Source organism: Sus scrofa, chromosome 16 (assembly GCF_054392235.1).
Source record: "Sus scrofa isolate SSC_HxYL_T2T_F1_AM1 chromosome 16, Sscrofa_HxYL_maternal_Yorkshire_Landrace_v2.0, whole genome shotgun sequence".
NCBI classification, from domain to species: domain Eukaryota; kingdom Metazoa; phylum Chordata; class Mammalia; order Artiodactyla; family Suidae; genus Sus; species Sus scrofa.
In genome coordinates, this window is record NC_139398.1 from 91,881,050 (window position 1) to 91,903,236 (window position 22,187).

General features: G+C 49.6%; 1 protein-coding gene across 12 annotated transcripts in view; it reads right to left on the minus strand.

Moving 5' to 3' along the window:
- Nucleotides 1-22,187, minus strand: part of AHRR (aryl hydrocarbon receptor repressor) — a 79,264-nt gene that overhangs the window by 17,534 nt on the left and 39,543 nt on the right. The window lies entirely within an intron of this gene.

Consider the following 22,187-nt stretch of genomic DNA (forward strand, 5'->3'; position numbering starts at 1 on the left):
ACACGTATTTCTTCACGACGAGGATGCCACACCCCATGAAAGTCTGGTCCACCTCACTTCAGAGGTCCCCAGCTCGGGTGCGCTGGGAGGTGGCAGGTGAAAGCTGGAGTGGCTTTAGTGCATGAGTCAGTTTATGTAACATGCGTTAGTGTTTTCAGGAATTTTTCTTATATCAATTATGGCATCTTAAAATATTTTCTAGGAATGCATCCATTTCACCTTGATTTTAAATTACTAGTGTGTATTAGTCACCATATTTTTGTGATTACTGGATCTCCGTCATAGCTGTAATCACCGTGGCACGTGTGGTCCTGGGCTCGACCTAAAGCCCCAAAAAAGAAAGAAAGGGCCTCCGAAAAGAAAAGCTTTTCAAAAGAAAAGCAGGGCCTCCGACCCCTCCCGCCCCGGCTTCCAGAACCATCACTAGCGAGGGGACCACAGCCACTGCCTCGAGGGATCCTCTATCTACTATGCACCTGCCACCTATCACCTTCATCCTTGTCATGACCTGGATATGGAAACAGCAGCGCCCACCGAGCAGGGCCTGGCGCGAGGCAGCGCCCGGCGTGGAGTGGCTCGTTCAGTTCTGTGTCACCTCCAAGAGCCACAGGCACCGGATTCCGCTGGGCCAGCACAGAGCTGGAGGCAGGGCAGGGCCAGGCAGCTGGACAGTGGGGCTTGGAAATATTTCCGTTCGAATCTTTAAAATGCAGACACTTGTGGACCTTAACGGCTATGAAGTCCGTAGCGAGCGATGGGCAACGGGTCACGATACTCCCGTCCCTTAATCCTTGCCTGGTGGACACTTTATTCTTTCTTTCTTTTTTCCAATTTTTTCCGCTTTGCTAAGTGATAAGTTATTTTACTCTCATTATAGTTTTCATTTCTTTAGTTATTAATGAGATTGAAAACATTTATAATTCATTGGTAACTTGCATTTCTTCTTTCATGAACTGCCTGTGCACATCATGGGCTACCTTTTCTACGAGGTTTATAAATATCAGCTTCCAAAAGCTTTCAAAGGACTCTGATGTTGAAGATTTCTAGCCAACCTAGGATCACGGCAGCACCTAAATCCGAATCCCCAAACTTCTGAAAAACGATGGAGAACAAGAAGAAGAGGTGACGCTGCGCAAATCGCAGACCGCAAAGCACCAGAAAATCTGCAGACCGCAAAGCACCAGAAAGGCGATGAACTTCAAGTTACACACGAGCAGAAAAGGCGACATCGGATCCCGGGAGCTTGCAAAGACTGTTCCGAAAGGACAACGTGTAACCCTCCTCAAGAAGCCGGAGGCAGCAGAGACAAACACAACGTAAGGAGAAGGAAAGAAAATTTAAAACAAGAGGGAAAAACCAGCGACAACTGTTTAAACAGCCAAACAATAAAGACGCTCAACAAAGGGGAAAGTCGGCTCTTTAAAAAGGTTAAGAAATTGATAAACTCCTAGCAGATTGATCACGGAAAGTACCACTGACACCAGGGATTTGAAGGAACACATCACTGCAGAGGCTAAGACAGTAATGAAAATCTTAAGAATGATATTCCAGAAATTAAATAACTTAAATGAAACAGACAAATTCTTTGACAAACGTTACCAAAAGTATTAGAAGGAGAACTAGAAAGTCTGAACAGCCCCAATATCACTTAAACACATCGAGTTTGCAGTCAAAAGCTTCCCACTAAGAAAACACCAGGGCCAGATCAGAAAACATAAAATGCCTCAGAATAAACTTTCTGAAAGACGTGAGAACTATTTGCTGAAAACCATGAAATAGTGCAGAGAGAAGATCTAAATAAACTAAGAGATATCAAAGTCCCTGGGTCAAAAAAACCCAATACAGGAGTTCCCGTTGGGGCTCAGTGGGCTAAGAACCCGACTGGTATCCGTGAGGATGAGGGTTTGATCCCTGGCCTCGATCAGTGGGTTAAGGACCTGGGGTTGCCACAAGCTGTGGTGTAGGTCCCAGACGCAGCTCAGATCCGGCGTTGCTGTGGCTCTGGCGTAGGCCGGCAGCTGCAGTTCCAATTCAGTCCCTCGCCTGGGGACTTTCATATGCCGCAGGTGTGGCCCTAAAAAGAAAAAAATTAAATAAAAAGACACAAACCCAACACATGTCTCTGTGGCAGCACAGGTTCAGTTCCTGGCCTGGGAACTTTTATATGCCACGAGAGCAGCCAAACAAAACAAAACAAAACAAAACAACCAAAAAAACAAAACCAGTATAGTTAGGATGCCTGAGCTCCCTAAATTCATCTACGGATATAAACCAACCTCAATCATACGGATAGGAGGGTTTTTTTTTTCCTCTTTGCAGAAACTGACAAGCTGATTCTAATAATAATATGTGGCAATAAAGAGCCCAGGAGTTCCCTGGTGGCCTAGTGGTAAAGACTTGGCCTTGTCACTGCTGTGGTAAGAGTTCGATCCCTGGACCAGGAACCTTTTTTTTTTTTTTTTGTCTTTTTGCCTTTTCTAGGGCCACACCCATGGCACATGGAGGTTCCCGGGCTAGGGGTCTAATTGGAGCTGTCGCTGCTGGCCTACGCCAGAGCCATAGCAACTCAGCTCACGGCAACGCCAGCTCACGGCAACACCAGATCCTTAACCCACTGAGCGAGGCCAGGGATTGAACCTGCAACCTCATGGTTCCTCGTCAGATTCGTTAACCACCGAGCCACGATGGGAACTCCTAGACCAGGAACTTCTGTAAGCCACAGGCATGGCCGAAAAAGAAAAAGAAAAGAAGGGCCTAGACTTGCCACAGCAGTTCTCCTAAGGAAGAGTAACACTGCAGAGTGCAGTCCTGCGCTTGAGGGCTTACTGTGAAGCTCCAGCAATCCAGGCAGCACAGTGCTGCAGGGAGGACAGACGGACTGTCCATCAGGCGCTGGGCCCACCCAGGGGAAGGAAAGTCTCCTAAACAAGTGCGTCTGGGAGGCCGGTTATCTACACGGAAAAAATGAACCCTGACTCCTACCTCATTCCACACACACAAACGAGTTCAAGAGGTGTCTTAGACCTAAACATAAGTCAGTGCTAGACTCATAAAGCTCCCAGAGGAAACACCTTCGTGAGCTTGGGGTGGGCAGGTGCGGAGAGAGTGCCAAAGCACTAAGCCTCCATGAGAAAAATCGATGAACTGGACTTTACTGAAACACACCATTAATAAACGAGGAGATGAGCCACAGACGGAGAAAAATACTCACAGTGCTGGAAAAAGGACTTCGTCCAGGGCACTGAAAGAACACCTGCAGTCAACGATCCAAAGATGAACAGCCCAAGTTTTTTCCAATGGGCAAAAGGCTCAGATAGTTCACAGAAGGGGAGAGGAGACCCCCACAGGGTACTCGGAAAGGTCCCTGGCATCGTTTCCATCCTCAGGGACGTGCAGAGTCCACCGCTGCAAGGTGCCGTTTCGCACCAACTAGGACGGCCGCAGTCAAAGGACCTGACGACACTGCCGCCGCTGAGGATGAGAAGCACTCCGGTGAGAACGCAAAACGCTGCCTTAGAGACTCACGTTGGAAAACCGTCCTGCAGCTGCTTATAAAAATACACACGCATCTACCCTACGACCCGGAAATTCCGCTCTTGGCATCTGCCCGGAGGAAGCGGGTGTGTTCACAGGGCACAAGGACAGGCCTGTTCCCAGTGGCCGTACCTGTCACAGACACACTCTGGAAACAGCCCAAAAGCCCCTCGGCTGTAGAAAGCACCTCGAAGAGTAACCTTGGGCGGAATGAAAAAGAAAACTCAAGGACGACTCCCCGAAGCACTCCGTAAGAGAAAGCAGACGGAAGTCCATCCCACGTGACTGCTCATACATGAAGTCCAAGACCAGGCCAGAGGACCCTCTGGTGGCAAATAGGAGGACGTGGTTCCCTGGGCTTGGCGGGGTCGGGGGGAGGCGGTGTGGACTGAGAAATCAAAGGGGGAGAAAAACCTCTATACAAATGCAGTGGCAGACCTGAGTCAAGCGCATGTTTCCCTAGGAAGACATAATGTATCAGAATTAACTCACTAGTGATAGAAACTTTAAAAGAGCAATTTCTGTAGAAGAAATAAAGTTATTAAGGAACTAACCCAGGATAATGCACCAGGCGCAGATGGTCTTAAAATGGAATTCTACAAAATCTTGAAAAAATCAGCTGACACCAATGTCCCATAAAATGTCCCAGAAATGGAAAGTGAAGGGAATTTTCTTTTTCTTTTCTTGTCTTTTTTTTTTTTAGGGTGGCACCCATGGCCTGTGGAGGCTCCCAGGCTAGGTGTCCAATCAGAGCTACAGCTGCTGGCCTCCACCACAGCCACAGCAACGCAGGATCCGAGCCACATCTCCGACCTACACCGAAGCTCACGGCAGCTCCGGATCCTTCACCCACTGAGCGAGGCCAGGGGTCGGACCCGCAACCGCATGGTTCCTACACGGATTTGTTTTTGTTGCGCCACAAGGGGATCTCGAGGAATTTTCTGATTCTTTTAAAGAAGCACAATTTTGACACTCAATTCTGATAAAGAAAACACAATAAAAATAAAATTACACACTTTGACTACTGATGCAAATATGCTAAGTAAAATATCAGCAAACAGACTCCAATTTCACATTAAGAAAAGAATACATCATGACCAAGTGGCTTCTTCCCAAAAATATAAATTTGACTCAATATTAGGAAATACACTAATACACCACATTTACAGATCTAAGGAGAAAAATCTACGGCTATCTTCACAGATGGCAAAAAACTTTCAACAAGAGTCAGCTCATTTTTGATAAAAGCACTCAAGAAAAAAGGAACTGTGGACACATTTTAACATGGTAACTTGTGTGTGTGTGCTGCGTGTGTGTATCCCTCTTATTCCTAAGGTAGCAACTTAATGGGGAAGCACTTGAGGCGCTTCCAGGAAGATCAGGAAGCAAGGCATGGATGCTGTGACCTCCTGTACCTGAGAGTGTAAACGACACCCCCCGAATGCGGGCGCCACTGGTTCTGCAAATAACGTTCTACTAGAACCTGCCACACACTTTAATTGCTGTATTGCCCGCAGCCGCCTTTGCACAACGGCAAGGCTGAATGGTGGCCCAGAGTCAAGAAGGTCCACAAAGCCTGAGCTATTTCACCATCTGGCCATTTAAGCAAAGATTCACCGACTCCTTATAGCATCCAGCGTGTTAACTGAGAGACATCAATGGCAGGAGTAAGAATTGAGAAAGGAAAATCATCTCTGTTTGCAGATGACTTCATGATCTATTTGGAAAACCCTAGAGAATCGATGATAAAGTAACTCAAGTAAAAGAATCCAGGAGTTCCCGTCGTGGTGCAGTGGTTAACGAATCTGACTAGGAACCATAGGTTTCGCGTTTGGTCCCTGCCCTTGCTCAGTGGGTTAAGGACCCGGCGTTGCCGTGAGCTGTGGTGCAGGTTGCAGACGCGGCTCGGATCCCGCGTTGCTGTGGCTCTGGCGTAGGCCGGTGGCTACGGCTCCAATTAGACCCCTGGCCTGGGAATCTCCATGTGCCGTGGGAGCGGCCCAAGAAATGACCGAAAAAAAAAAGAATCCAGTGAGACGGCAAGATATAAAATTAAATATACATATTCAATAACTTTACATACGGGAAAATGACTGCATTAGAGGCATCGCAGTGGGAAAAACCTCTATTTACAAACATGTCCAAGAAGACTCAGTACTTAAAAAACTGCACAAGAAACGTGCAAGATCGACACGAACATGAAAACCTCTCAAGAGACACAAAGTTACACTGAAAAATGGAAAGACCTCCTCTGGTGTCCAGCTGGATGACTCTGTCACAACCCCGCCCTCCCTCCTGACTGGTGTCAACAGGGCGGGACATTGTCCATGTCAAGCTTTGTTTGTTTGTTTGTTTGTTTGTTTTGCTATTTCTTGGGCCGCTCCCGCAGCATATGAAGGTTCCCAGGCTAGGGGTCCAATCGGAGCTGTAGCCACCAGCCTACGCCAGAGCCACAGCAACACGGGATCCGAGCAACCTACACCACAGCTCATGGCAACGCCAGGGTCCTTAACCCACTGAGCAAGGGCAGGGACCAAACCCGAAACCTCATGGTTCCTAGTCAGATTCGTTAACCATTGAGCCACGATAGGAACTCCTATATATGTGTATATATTCTGAATAAGACTCTTTCAGATTCTTTCCCACCATAGCTCATTACAAGATATTGAATACAGTTCCCTGTTTGTACAGTAAATCCTCATGCTTGTCCGTCTTTATACAGCGGTGTGTATATCAAACTCTATGGAGCTCACAAGTGGAGACTAAATATGGACAGCAAACGTGTGCTAACTGTTACAGAAACTGAAAAGGAAAGCTCGGAAGATGATACCATCAAGCCTCCGCGATTAAAGCAGGTGGGTGCTGGCGCCTGAATAGACGCGTGTCCGTGACCGGCACGGGGTCCAGAGTAAATGAAGCCCAGTTGGAGACCTGGACAGAGACGGGCTTCTCAGGAAGCGGTTCTTGTTGAGGTCCTGTTCCTATCGCCTCTTTGTTCCGCTGGCTGGGCAATCACCCGCAGCTGCTCTCCTCCTCCGGCTGAGCTGCCACGTTGCCAGCTCTTTCCTGAGGGCACCACCTCTTCCAGAAGCCCCCAGCCTCCTGCCTTCCCAACGCAGGTGCCCTCCATGCGCCACACCCCATTCAGGGAGGTGCTGCCTAGCGTCACAGGTGGAGTTGGCTGAACCCCTCACTCATGCTGTCCGCCAGGGAGGTTCCTCGCCCCCCCGAGCTCGCCACCTGCCCCCGCTTTCTGTGCCCCTGCTCCGGGCACCTGCGGCCTCGGCGGCTGTGCAGCTGGGCTTCCAGAAGATGCGTAGTCTTTTTTTGTGTTCTACCTACTTTTTTCAGTTAATTCTGTGGCAGGTTTGCTGCCTTCTTCAAGTTAGGACGTCACATGTGTTCCTGTCACTGGGCATCTGGGACATGGAGACGTGGAGCTGCCAACCAGCGTCCAAGCAGACGGGGCCGTGTGACACGGCACCACACATGGGTCCAGAGGGAACGAAGGGACGCAGCCTCAACCAGGACCTTGCTCTGCACAAAGCCACGCTCACCGCATTAAAAGCAAAACTCAGAAAAGAAGAGTCACAGCACTCACAAAAACATAAATGCTTCACAAAGATCCCATCCAAGAGGGAAGAGGGAAGACGGACGTTAAGGCAGCCTACAGCGTACCTGAGACTCTGGGTGTTCATAGGTGGTTGGGATACACTGCTGCATTGATGCAAAACTGAAATTCCCCAGGATGATCCCTGAGTGGCCTCATCCCCACATGACTTGGGAAGGAGGCGCCATCCAACCTTTCGCCTTATCTCGAGGTCTGGATGACTTCCTGACATGCAGGCAAACACCAGCGTGGCGACTTCACAATAGGATTTAGGCTTCTGCTGAGTTTTCTGAGCAAGAAGTCCAAGCCCCAGGCGGCCCCCCAGCTGCACCTCTGCCTTGAGTGGTCTGGCACCAGAAAGTGACCCTATCTGATCACAAAGCCCATTTCTGTCACGCCCAAGCCCCCATGAATGGACACCCACGTCCACGGGATCGTCTCCAGAACCAAGAGACGGTGTCATTTGTCACCGTAGCTCCTGTGTGGCTCCTGGGAGGAGTGTCTGGCCCACTGTTCTCACGCCTTTGAGCAGTGGATGGGAAGTCCAGGGTCTGCGCCTGCCTGGACCTGATCCTAGTGGGCTAGTCGGGAGTTTGGGAACACACCCAAATCTGCCCAGCGCCTCTGCTCTCAGACACCCGTATGTCCAGACCTGTGAAGCACTGGCCATTTCTTCACCACATCATTTAGCAAAACCCCGAATTTTCCTACGCGATAACCCGCAGGAAGAAGCAGAAAGGAAGCAGCTCTTTTCCTCCCGGTGTTTGACTCACTCTCTGGGACACGGAGACCCGGAGGAAGGTGTGTAGAGCCCTGTCTGGGCGTCCCTCCCAGATGCACCGACCTGGGCGCGTCAGGATGGCACCGCTCACCGCTCCGCGCCACGGCAGACGCTTCGCCAAAAGACACGAGCCCTCCGCATCCACCTCCGCCAGCCTGTGACAAGGCTGGGCCCCCGAGGCTCGGACTGCGTGCCCTCAACACCAGCCCAACCGAGACGCTGCATTTGTGACGCCAGTGTCTCTCGAATGGTGGCTCAATGTGTGTCACAGAAAACACAGCATTTCACCATTCCCGGTGCACAGGTCGGCGGCCTTACGCACAGTCCCACTGTGTGCAATCACCACCACCGTCATCTCTGGGCCTTTCTCCTCGTCCCAAACCGACACTGTGCCCCCATTAAACCCTGCCCCCAGCCCTCCCCCACCCTGTCTTGGGAGTCCGCCGCCTCTGCAGGGATCACTCAGGACCGTCTTACTCATTTAGCACAACGCCCTCGGGCTCTCCCGACTTGTGGAACGCCAGACTGTCCTTCCTCTTCAAGGCTGACAAATATTCCGTCGCACGCACGGACCACACTTTGCTCCTCCGTCGTCCCTGGATGGGCGCTTGGGCTGCTTCCAGCCCCTGGCTCCCAAGGACCCGGCTGCTGTGGTCAGAGCACACTTTCTGGAAGGTGTCTGAGGAAGGGGTGGGAACTCACCCCAGCAGCCTTCTCCTCTGCAGTCCCGGCACCACAAAGGACGCCGCCCCCAGAGCTGGAGACCTAAACAGGAGGGTGGCACCGTGCCCGCAGCCTGCACCCGCTGGCCCTCTGCACTGGCTTCAAGGGAGGCAGGAAACCTGGAGCCCCCATGCAGCCAGGATTTGCTGGGGACATGTGCCTGCCCCCTCCCCACCCTGGGCCCCGCGGGGTCTGGAGGCCGAGGCCCCAGGGCAGCCAGGGTGCGCTGGGCTGTGCCTTGAGCAATCCACACAGTGTCTCCCGTTTCAGAGGCCGCGTGGACTCACGATGACCCACTAATAACCGTCCAAAGACCAAAGAAACGCTCAGGGTTTGAGTACGTAAAAGGTTGTCTCAAAAAAGATTTTACGAGATTAGTCACAACCAAAACCAACCTTAATTTTAAGTCAAAGGCAGAAATTTTAAAAAGAAAAAAGACCATAAAATGCTGTTTGCCGAGTCATATGGATTCAATATCAGATTGACATTCCGGTCCAAACCATCGCGCCAAATTCTTTTTCACATGTGGGACCATCTTTCAAATATGCATCGCAAACGTTCATTTGTTTTCTCCGTCTCTCTTTTTAATCCTACAAGAGTTTTGTATTTTTTAAATGTGGTACATGGAAAATGAGATCACTTTTCCAAGTGGAAAAAAGCATTTGGCCCCAAGCTGAAGGCTGACTTTTACGGGGAGAAACCACCACCTCCACGTTCAAATGCAGAGGCCGTCACGGAAGGCGCACCTGCCACTGCAGGGAGACAGCCAGCGCCCCCCACCCGCTCTGCCCCCAGACGCCGCCTCAGCCCCTCGGCCCGGATCGAGGCAAGCGGGTGGGAAAGCGGGACTTCCTCAGGCCGTCACGGAAGGCGCACCTGCCACTGCAGGGAGACAGCCAGCGCCCCCCACCCGCTCTGCCCCCAGACGCCGCCTCAGCCCCTCGGCCCGGATCGAGGCAAGCGGGTGGGAAAGCGGGACTTCCTCTGGAAAACCCTTGCGTATCCCGATCTCTTCCAGCCCACGCAGAAAAAACAGCCAGCAAGGACTTCAAAGATTGCCTGTCAAGGTCACGGCAGAGGAAAAAGAAGAGGGAAAAAGGAACAATTCCAGCAGGCCCCTCGCAACGCCCCTCCCTGGAATGAGGGGAAGCTGGGAGCCATGCCCTCCCCTGAGAGCCGTTGCCACGGCTACGGAGCAACAACCCAAGGCCAGGGCCGCCAGTCACGCGAGCGAGGGGCACCAGGCGTGTCTGCGGCGCCCGGCCTTGCTGGAGCCAGATCACTCGCTGGGCCTCGCCGTGGGGCCTGCTGCGTGCGAGGCACTCGGGCTGGGGAGCAGATCGCTGGCTGTTTATAGATCCCACAAACAGTAAACTCAGCCTTGGGCTCTTGCCACAGTGCAGCTCCGGCACTTGAAAGAAGTTCTTGAAAGATGCTATCGGCTGACGGGGGCAGGACCACAAGGGCAGAGGCAGGTGCGACCCCGGCCCCTGCTCCCACCATCCCATCCGCTGCCCTGGGCCCCTCAGGGCCTTTCTCTCCAGGCGAGCGACTTGACCGTGGCACAGACACCGGGGCAGTGAGGTGCCTGGGCCTTCCTGGCCTTGCCGTGGCCAGAAGAGGTGGAGCCCAGACCCAGAGGTGGCCCCAGGCACACTGCAGACCTGCCTCTTCCTGCCCTGGGGGAACGCAGCTACCTCGAAAGCACCTCAGCCAAGCGCTGCCTTTTCAGCTGCGCGACCTTGGACAAGCTAGTTTCCTCTCCGGGCTTCCACTGCCTCATCTGATCCACTTTCAGCAGATCAAAAAGTTATAACAGCTAATCAGGGGAAATTTAGACTTAGAAGATACTGCGTGCTCAGCGTGGCCCAGGGCGGATCTCTGCCTCAGTGGGGTCCTTCTCCGGGGGCTGGCCTGGGCCTCACCCCTGCCGGGGACCCTCCCTGGGACTGTGAGCTAAGCTGGGCAGGCCTGGGACACACATGTCCGAGCCCTGGATGGCCCAGGGCAGAGCAGGCCCTGAGAGAACTGAGCGGCTAACAGTGAGGAGAGTCCGGGGCAGCCCAGCTCAGTGGCCGGTGATGGGCAGGGGAGCATGTGGAGGGCTGGGGCTTCCCAGTGAAGAGCTCTATGGTCTGAACACCACAGAGAGGCCAGGCAGCCGGGCCCTGGACACCTGAACTGCCTTCTGGAGGCCAGGAGCTGTGGGCCTTGGACCCACAGGCCGGCGGTGGGATGGGCAGAGGCACAACCTCGGGGGCCGTGGCAGGACGCAGCTGGGGGTGTGGCACAAGCAGGGGACACTGGCCTTGGGCCTCTGGGGCATAGTGTCAGGCTGGGGGCTGTGAGCCAGCAGGAAGGAGGCGGGGGGGGGGGGTGGTGCAGACTGCACTTCCCGGGCTGAGTCCACCCAGGAGCCAGCCCCGTGAACCTTCTTACGCTTTTATTTATGTCCGTCGAACCCAGAAAGAAAAGCCACATCAAAGGAGTTTGTGAGCAACAGGTTCAGCAGTCACGACAGAATGTGACAAAATGCAACTTCTCGGAGCAGAAAGACCAAACGAGAGGAGGAAACACCAGGCCAGGAGATGGAGTCACCCTGCCACAGCCTCTGTGGAGGTCCCAGGAGCAAGTGGATGCAGGTACGGGGACATCAAGGAGCTCTCCCAAGGATCCAGGCAGCAGTGGGGGAGCCTGGGGCTGCCAGCCTTACCAAGGCACCTGCCCTGGGTTCCCCAACTCCATCCTTCAAGCTGGGGACCGAGGTGGTTGTGCAATGCCCACCCCCAACCTGGTCGCTTATGGCTAACCTGGGGTAGGGGTGGGGGCCCAGCTGGCAGCCAGAGGGGGATCCTCCACACTTGCACTGATGGGGGTGGCAGGGTGGGGAACAGACCCTAACGCCAGGGCAGGACCCCCTGTTGGGGTCTCAGTTGTGTCCCACAGCCCCTCCCACCTGTGGGCCCTGCTCTGCCCTCCTCACTGCACCCAGCAACTCCTGAGTTTGGGTGGTGAGTTTTCCAGGGTTTCATGTCTGTTTCTGGGGCCCCGTGGGCTCCAACTGTGCGCCCAGGACCAAGTGGAAGAAACCACAGCATGGAGCCCCCCCCCACACCCAGGGGCTGGGGCCGACGTCTCCTGTGATGGCCCAACCAGGAGGAAGGGGGTGTCTAGGGCTTTCTTAAGAAGGTGAGAAAATCTCCATGTTGCAGTTTTCGGCGGGTCACGTGCACTTCCTGGGAACTTCCCGGGAATTGTGCTGGCTTTTCCAGAAACCACGCCAGCACGCTGGCATGGGCCGACGCTGTCTGCTGAATGACTGCGTGGCTCTTGGGCTCGCAGACACGCAAGGCGCTCTCACAGCTGTTTCCACGAGGCCTGTGAGGGCCACTGGGCCAGGGAGCTGGAGCTGGAGCCGGAGCTGGAGCGGGCAGCTGGCCCCTGAGTCACCTTCCCAGGCCGAGGCTGGCAGCAGGAACCGGTGGAACCCCTGCCCTGAGGATTGTTATCACTTCCACCTGAGGGTCCTGCTCCAGCCTCACCCAGAAGCGGAACACAAACGAGTCTTTGCCCGCCTCCCCTCCCCCGCCACACCGGCGGTTCCTAGCTTCGCTTGGCACCCGGCAAGGTTTATTCAGTGAAACAGAGGCACACAGCTTCTTGTCGGCACCGGGCAAGCCAGCACAGGCTCTGGTCTCCTCCCCAAAGTCAGCCCACACTATCCTAACAGGAGGAGTAACCTCCCCCTCGAAAGGCTTCAGGGGCTCCAGGGAGCCCAAAGCCATCTGGATCAGGGTGTGGAGATGCTGGGGGCTGCAGCCTGGGGTGCGGGGTGGCGGTCTGGGTTGGTGGCCTGGGGGAGCAGAGAACTGGCAGAAGAAATCCCTTTTTGAAGGCAGGGGCAGACACCAGAAGCGAGAGAGGCTACAACCCTACTGTCTCCGAAAGGGAGACCACACCGAAAATCTGTATGAAGTGAAAAGGCAGAGAATTATGACTCAGATAAGGGAGAAAATTTAAAAACCCTGAAAACCAGCTAAGTGATCTGAAGATTACCAGCCTCCATGAAAAAGACCTTAGACTGATGAGAGCAAAGATGAGTCAAGATCTTGGAAACAGGAGTTCCCATTGAGGCAGAGTGGAAACAAATCTGAATAGTATCCATGAGGACACAGATTTGATCTCAGGCCTCACTCAGTGGGTTAAGGATCTGGCATTGCCTTGAGCTGAGGTGTAGGTTTCAGACACAGCTTGGATCTGCTGTTTCTGTGGCTGTGGTATAGGCTGGCAGCTACAGCTCTGATTCGACCCCTAGCCTGGGAACCTCCATATTCCACAGGTGTGGCCCTGGGGCGGGGGGTGGGGGGAGATCTTGGAAATAAACTGGAAGCAGAGATTGATAAACTGCTAGAAACACTGAGAAAAGAAATAGAAGACCTAAAGATTAAGCAAGCAGAGATGCAAAATACAATGACTGAAATAAAAAATTCAGAGAAAAAGGATTGAAAAGAAATGAAGACATTCCCAGAGAACTCTGGAACAACGTTAAATGCAACAACATCCATGTTATAGGGATACCAGAAGGATAAGAGAGAAAGAAAGGGCCAGAGAAAATATTTGAAGAGATAATACCCAAAACTTTCCTAACATGGGAAAGGAATCACTCACTCAACTCCAGGAAGCACAATGAGTACCACATAAAATAAACCCAAGGAAGACCACCCTGAGACACATATTAATCAAACTGACCAAAATTAAAGACAAAGAGAAAAGATTGAAAGCAGCTAGGGAAAAGAAACAAATATCAAGGGAATCCTGATAAGGTTATCAGCTGATTTTTCAACAGAAACTCTGCAGACCAGAAAGGAGTGTCATGATATACTTAACATGATGAAAGGAAAAAACCTCCAACCAAGATTACTCGACCCAGGAAGGCTCTCATTCGATTTGAAGGTGAAATCAAAAGCTTTACAAACAAACAAAAGCTAAGAGAACTCAGCACCACTAAACCAGCTTTACAACAAATACTAAAGGAACTTATCCAGGTGGGAAAGAAAAGACCACAACTAGAGACAAAAATATTACAAGTGACAAGGTTCACTGGTAAAGGCAAACAGACAATAAAGGTAGGAAATCACTCATACACACACACACTCCAAAAAAAAAAAAAAAAAAAAAAAAAAGAAGAAGTCATAAGAAGAGGAGAATAGAAATGCAGGCTACTGGAGATGCATTTGCAATTAAGAGACCAAAAACCTAAAACGATCTTGTATATACATAAACTCCTATATCAAAACTTCACGGTAACTGCAAACCAAAAATCTACAATAGATAAACACACAAATAAGAAAAAGCAATCAAACACAACACTAAAGACAGTCATCAAACCACAAGAGAAGAGGGGAAGAAAAAAAGAGCAGCAAAAACAACTTCAAAACAATTAATAAAATGGCAATAAGAAGATACATATCAATAATTACCTTAAGTGTAAATGGACTAAATGCCTCAACCAAAAAACAGAGACTGGCTGAATGGATACAAAAACAAGACCCATATATGTATATATGCTGTCTTCAAGAGACCCACTTCAGTTCTAGGGACACATACAAATTGAAAGTGAGAGGGTAGAAGAAAATATTCCATGCAAATGGGAATCGAAAGAAAGTCCTGGAGTAGCAATATTCATATCAGACAAAATGGACCTTAAAATAAAGAATATTATAAGAGACAAAGAAGGAAATTACATAATGATCAAAGGATCAATCCAAGAAGAAGATACAACAATTGTAAATATATATATGCCCCCAACATAGGATCACCTCAATATATAAGGCAACTGCTAACAACTTAAAAGGAGAAATTGACAATAACACAATAATAATGGAGAATTCCACTTACACCAATGGACAGATCATCCAAACTGAAAATCAATAGGACCCACAGGCCTTAAATGATGCATTAGACAAGATGGTTTAAGAGATATTTATAGGGAGTTCCCGTTAAATGATGCATTAGACAAGATGGTTTAAGAGATATTTATAGGGAGTTCCCGTCGTGGTGCAGTGGTTAATGAATCCAACGAGGAACCATGAGGTTGCGGGTTCAATCCCTGCCCTTGCTCAGTGGGTTAAGGATCCGGCGAGACCGTGAGCTGTGGTGTAGGTTGCAGATGCAGCTCAGATCCCACATTGCTGTGGCTATGGCGTAGGCCAGCGGCTACAGCTCCAATTCGACCCCTAGCCTGGGAACCTCCACATGCCGTGGGAGCAGCCCAAGAAATGGCAAGAAGACAAAAAAAAAAAAAAAAAAAGGAGAGAGAGAGAGAGATTTATAGAACATTCCATCTAAAAGTAGCAGAATCCACATTCTTCTCAGTTGCACATGGAACATTCTCTAGGACAGATCACATTCTGGGCCGCAAATCATCTTTGGTAAATTAAAAAAAAATTAAATCGTATCAAGCATCTTTTCTGACCACAATGGCATATGACTGGAAATCAACAACAACAACGAAAAAAACTGCAAAAAACACAAACAAGTGGAGACCAAACAACCAATGTATCATGAAGAAATCAAAGAGGAAATGAAAAAATACCTAGAAGCAAATGACCACAAAGACACAACAATCCAAAATCTATGGGATGCAGCAAAATCAGTTCTAAGAGGAAAGTTTATAGCAATACAAGCCTACTTCAGGAAACAAGAAAAATCTCCAATTAACAATCTAACTTTACACCTAAAGCAACTAGAGAAAGAAGGACAGACAAAAACCAAAGTTAGCAGAAGGAAAGAAATCATAAAGATCAGAACAGAAATAAATGAAAAAGAAGAAAATTGTAGAAAAGATCAATGAAACTAAAAGCTGGTTCTTTGGGATTGTCAACAAAATTGATAAACCCTTAGCCAGATTCATCAAGAAAAAAAAGAGAGGACTCAAATCAATAAAATTAGAAATGAAAAAGGAGAAGTTACAGCAGACATCACAGAAATACAAAGGATCATAAGAGACTACTACAAGCAACTACATGCCAATAAAACATAACAAAAGAAATGGACAAATTCTTAGAAAAGTACAATCTTCCAAGACAAGACTAAGATGAAATAGAAAAGACGAACGGACCAATCACAAGTACTGAAATTGAAACTATGATTTAAAGAACTTCCAACAAGAGCTCCCACTGTGGCTCAGTGGTAATGAACACAGCTAGTATCCATTTGGACACGAGTTTGATCCCTGGCCTCCCTCAGTGGGTTAAGGATCCAGTGTTGCCTTGAACTATGGTATAGGTCGCAGATATGGCTTGGATCCCATGTTACTGTTGTTGTGGTGTAGGTCAACAGCTGCAGCTCTGTTTCAACCCCTAGCTTGGGAAGCTCCATATGCCATGGGTGGGGCCCTAAAAAGACCCCCCCCAAAACAAACAAACAAACAAAAAAACGAAAAACAAAAACACTTCCAACAAACAAAAGTCCAGGACCAGATGGCTTCAAAGGCAAATTCTATCAAAAATTTAGAGAAGAGTTAACACCCCTATCCTCCAAAAAACTGCAGAGGAAGGAACACTCCCAGACTCATTTTATGAGGCCACCATCACCCAGATACCAAAACCAGACAAAGATACCACAAAAAAAGAAAACTACAGGCCAATTTCACTGATGAACATAGATGCATAAATCCTCAACAAAATAGAGGGACGGTACGCCATGATCAAGGGGGATTTATCTCAGGGATGCAAGGACTTTTCAACGTCCACATATCAATCAGAGTGTTACACCACACTACCAAACCAAAGAATGAAAACCATGTGATTCTCTCAATAGATGCAGAAAAAGCTCTTGACAAAATCCCACACCCATTTCTGATAAAAACCCTCTGGAAAGTGGGCATAGAGAGAACCTACTTCAACATAATAAAGGCCATATATGACACACCCACAGCTGACATCACTCTCAGTGGAAAAAAGCTGAAAGAATTCCCGCTGAGATCAGGAACAAGACAAGGGTGTCTGCTCTCACCACTACTATTCAACATAGTCTTGGAAGTTCTAGCCACAGAAATCAGGTAAGAAAAATAAATACAAGGAATCCAAATTGGAAAGGAAGAAGTAAAACCATTGCTGTTTGCAGATGACATGATACCAGACCTAGAAAACCCTAAGGACACCACTAGAAAACTAGTAGAGCTCATCAATGAATTTGGTGAAGTTGCAGGATACAAAATTAATGCACAGAAATCAACTACTTTTCAACATAATAACAATGAATGATCAGAAAGAGAAATTCGGGAAACAATCCCATTTGCCATAGCATCAAAAAGAATAAAATATCTAAGAATAAACCTACCTAAAGAGACAAAAGACCTATACTCTGAAAACTGAAGATACTGATGAAAAAAATCAAAGGTGACACAAACGGATGGAAAGATACACCATGCTCTTGGACTGGAAGAATTAATATTGTCAAAACGACTACCCAAGGCAATCTACAGATTCAATGCAATCCCTATCAAATTACCAAGAGCATTTTTCACAGAATTGGAACAAAATATTTTAAAGTTTGCTTGGAAGCACAAAAAAACCGGAGTATCCAAAGCCATCCTGAGAGGGAAAAATGGAGCTGGAGGAATCAGGCTCCCTGACTCAGACTATACTACAAACCAATATGGTACTGGCACAAAAACAGAAATATAGATCAGTGGAATAGCATAGAAAGCCCAGAATTAAACCCATGAGCCTACTGTCAACTAATCTATGACAAAGGAGGCAAGACTATACAATGGGGAAGAGAGAGTCCCTTCAATAAGTGGTGCTGGGAAAATTGGACAGGTACATGTAAAAGAATGAAATTAGAACACCCCCTAACACCATACACAAAAATAAACTCAAAATGGATAAAAGACCTAAATATAAGACCAGATACTATAAAACTCTTAGAGGAAAACATAGGACAAACAACCACAGCAATATCTTCTCAGAGCCACCTCCTAGGGTAATGACAATAAAACCAAAAATAAACAAATGGGACCTAATTAAACTTAAAAGTTTTTGCATAGCAAAGGAAACCCTAAACAAAACGAAGAAACAACCCACAGAATGGGAGAAAATATTTGCAAATGAAGCAGCTGACATCCAAAATATATAAACATCTCTGAAGCTCAAAAACAAAAAAACAACCCTATCAAAAAATGGGCAGAAGATCTAAATAGGCAATTCGCCAAAGAAGACATACAGATGGCCAAAAAACACATGAAAAGATGTTCAACATCACTCATTATTAGAGAGATGCAAATCAAAACTACTATGAGGTACCACCTTACACCAGCCAGAATGGCCACCATCAAAAAGTCTACAAACAATAAATGCTGGAGAGGGTGTGGAGAAAAGGGAATTCTCTTATATACACTGTTGGTGGGAATGTAAATTGGTGCAACCGCCATGTAAAACAGTATGGAGATTCCTCAGAAAACTAAAAATAGAATTACCATTTGATCCAGCACTCCCACTCCTGGGCATCTATCCAGAGAAAACCATGACTCGAAAAGATACATGTCCTCCAATGTAGCACTATATACAACAGCCAAGACATGGAAGCAACCTAAATGTCCATCTACAGAGGAGTGGATAAAGAAGATGTGGCACATATACACAATGGAATGTTACTCAGCCATGAAAAGGAAAGAAATAACAGCATTTGCAGTAACATGGAAGGACCTAGAAATTATCATGCGAAGTGAAGTTAGACAGTGAGACACATGTCATACTCTGTCACTTACATGCAGAATCTTAAAAAAGGACACAATGAACTTATTTGAAGAACAGAAACTGACTCACAGACTTTGAAAAGTTATGGTACCAAAGGAGACAGGTTGGGGGTTGGGGATGGGCTGGGGGTTTGGGATGGATATGCTGTAAAATTAGGTTGTGATGTTTGGACAACTATAGATATAATAAAATTCATTTTTAAAAAGGTATCACTAATAAGGAAACAACGAAATCTTTTTTTATGCTCTGCTGCAGCTCCTCCCCCTGCTGCCCAGGACAGTCTGCCCAGTGGGACGCCAGGGCAAGAGTGCAGGGCCAGCGGGCGAAACCCATGCAGCTGAGCTATGCCTCAGGGCACTCAGCCCTCCCCTCTCATGCAAACCCCAGGCCAAGGCCTTTCTACGGGGGAACCCTCACCCAGGAGGCAGGCCCACGGGCCCAGCCCTTCCCCTTGGACCCTACCACCTATCCCCAGCACACGGCTCGTCAGGGACAAAACACACAGGGGCTGGGGGACAGTCTGGGAGTGCCAGCATATGGGCAGCACAGAACAGAGGCCAAGGATGAGACAAGCAAGAACTGAAATAAGCACATTTAAGGAGACAAGAAAATAGATGAGCAAAATGAAACAGGAACAAGAAATGGTACCAGCAAATCAAGTGGAACTATTCATTAGGGATGAAAATGCAGGAAAGGAAAGAAAACAGCTGGAGGAGCCCGTCCTGAAGGCAGCAGAGGGGGAAGCAGGCGGAACCGAAGAGGAGCTCAGCAGACAGGAGCCCTGCCTGCAGGATCTGGGGAGCAGCAGCGCCGGTGGCAGAAGCAGTGCCAGGGAGGCACGGCGAGTGACCCAAGGATGGAAAAACGTCCAGACTGAAGAGGAAGGACCTCAGATGGAAGGAACTCAGAACGGCAAGTGAGCAAACCATGACGAAAGACACATCATGGTGAAATTCCAGGATTTCAAGGCCAAAGACGCTCTCAAAAGCTCAAGAGGGAGGCAGAGCAGAGCCGCGCCGAGAAGGAGCATTGACCCCACGGTGGCACAGGTGCTACGAACAGCTGTATTCTTGGAGGTTGGAGGGAAAACTTTCTCAAGCAGGCGGTGAGACCCGAAATGAAGCACTTGGGGAGGCCTCAAGACAGAAGCAAGGAGGGTGGCCCCACATCCTGATCAACGTCAGGGGAGCTCGAAAGACAAGATCTGTGCCCTCGAGGGTTCAGCTTCTGGGCAAAGTCACGCGGCCCGCGTGGGGGACCTGGGGGCGAGCAGGTGCAGGTCTGGTGCCGAGACGCCAGCCCGGCCGAGTCTGGGAGGTCAAAGAGAAAGCCACTTGGAAAGGCCTGTTCAAAGACGGGCCTGGGGGAGCCGCAGCAGAAGCAAAGCTCCACCAGCGTGGGAAGCCTGTCTGTGAATGCGGAACCCCACAGAAGAAAAAGAAACCAAGGAAGGGATAGGAAATGCAAACTACAAAACAGGAGGCAGAAATTCGCCCCGAAACAAGAGTAATTACAAGAAGAATAACTAGGCTACACTCGCCAAGCAAAGGGGATCCGCCAACATTGCACGAAGGGACCCTGACCGAGAGAAAGCAGCCAGAGGTGACCGGTGAGGAGACAGGCAGCTGCGAGGAGCCCCAGAGCTGGGGCAGCCTGCGCGTCAGACAGGGACGCTCTGGCGGGACAAGGGGTGGAGTCCGACGTGCAGGCGGGGTGCCGGGCTGCACCCCAGCCCCGCCACAGTGGCTGAGCCCGGTTTCCCGGCTTTCAGGCGTCGGCTATCAGCTGCCCCTGCCAGAGGCTCCCTGTGGCTTGGGGCCTGAGCTGTGTCCCTGGCGTCCGTGTGCCCCTGGCCCCCTCAGCCTGGCAGGTGGTGCTTGAAGAACTCCTCGCGGCCCCCGTGACTGGCACCTGGACCCCGGCACTGGCCCTGACCATCGCCGAAGCGCCCCTTCTGGTCTCCAGGCCCAGACACCCATGTCCCGGCGTGGACTCTCAGAAGCTGCACCTGCCCTTCGCCCGCCGAGCAGTCAGCATCTTGGAGCTCCGCCTCTGCAGGTCCCTGGGTCCCCAGCTCCCAACCTCAGCCCTTGTCCTTGCTTCCTCTGCAGAAGTCCGGACACGTCTGAGTTTTGCTGTCCTGCTTTTAACTTTTGAGCTCTTTTAAAAATCTCTGAACAACGCCTTTCACAGCCACCCGTTTCCGTCGTGCCTAGGGTCCGAGCAGCCTGATGCGGTGTGGTCTGTCTGTCTGTCTCCTGCAGGCTGCCCCTCCTCTGGGATCCTGCGTTTTGCTCCATCTGAGAGCGGCCAAGGCCCGGCCACAGCCAGCCGAGCAGCGTCGAGGCCCATTGCCCCCCAGGGGAGCTCAGCCCACAGCCCCACTGGTCTCACCTGCACAGTCCCCTCTCCGCGTAAAGTAACACATTCACGGGCTCCCAGGACTAGGACGGAAATCGGGTTATTCTGCTTTCCACACAAGCCCAAATTACCGCAAATACTCAGAGCTAGAATGTGAGAGTCACACTCAAGGGAAAAGACAAGAAACAGATGTCAGCTCTGAGCGGACACAAGCCCTTATCAGGAGACGGCCACGGTGACCACCGCCATGAGACAAAGTAAGCCCTCTGAGACGAAAACAAGAAAGAGTAAAGGTCGCAGAAGAGAAACAGACACTATAGAAAAAGAACCGAAAAATCAAATATACGAAGTGAAAATTTCACTGCAGAATGGAGGTGACGAGGAGGAATTAGGAAAGTGGAAAATATTGGGGAGAGTGAAGAAAGCCTCAAGGACCTGTGGACAATATGAAGAGGCCCAGCCCCGTGTCACTGGACCCAACCCCGTGTCAGTGGGTCCAACCCCCATGTCAGTGGACCCGACCCTGTGTCAGTGGGTCCAACCCCATGTCACTGGACCCAACCCCGTGTCAGTGGACCCAGCCACGTGTCAGTGGGTCCAACCCCGTGTCAGCGGGTCCAGCCCTGTGTCACTGGACCCAGCCCCGTGTCACTGGACCCAGCCCCGTGTCAGTGGACCCAACCCCGCGTCAGTGGGGCTTCCGAGATGGAAGAGAAAAAAAAAAAAAACTGGGGTAATAAAACATATTTGAAGAGTATTGCTGAAAACTTTCCAAATTTGATGAACGTCATAAACTTCTAGGTTCAAAAAACTCAGTGAACCCCAAACAGAACAGTCTAGTAAACCCACACCCAGACGCGTTGTAATTAAGCATCAAAATCCAGGAGATATACTGAAATGGAACACTAATAACCACTACTGAAAGCAAAAAGAAGGCAGAAAGTATGAAAGAGGGAAATAAAAAATAGTCAAATTATGAAATTATGAAATCAAGTAATATCTTTTTTTTTTTTTTTTTTGCTTTTCAGGGCTGCACCCATGGCATATGGAGGTTCCCAGGCTAGGGGTCTAATCAGAGCTGCAGCTGCTGGCCTACACCACAGCCACAGCAACGCCGGATCCGAGCGGCCTCTGCAACCTACACCACAGCTCACAGCAATGCCAGATCCTTAACCCACTGAGTGAGGCCAGGGATCAAACCTTTGTCTTCATGGATGCTGGTCAGATTCGTTAACTGCTGAGCCATGATGGGAACTCCTGAAATCCAGTAATATCAATCACAATCCTGATATAAACGGGCTAAACACACCAATGGAAAAACTCACACTGTCAGACTGGACTTCAAAAGCAAAAACAGGGAAGTTCCCGTCGTGGCTCAGTGGTTAACGACTCTGACTAGGAACCATGAGGTTGTGGG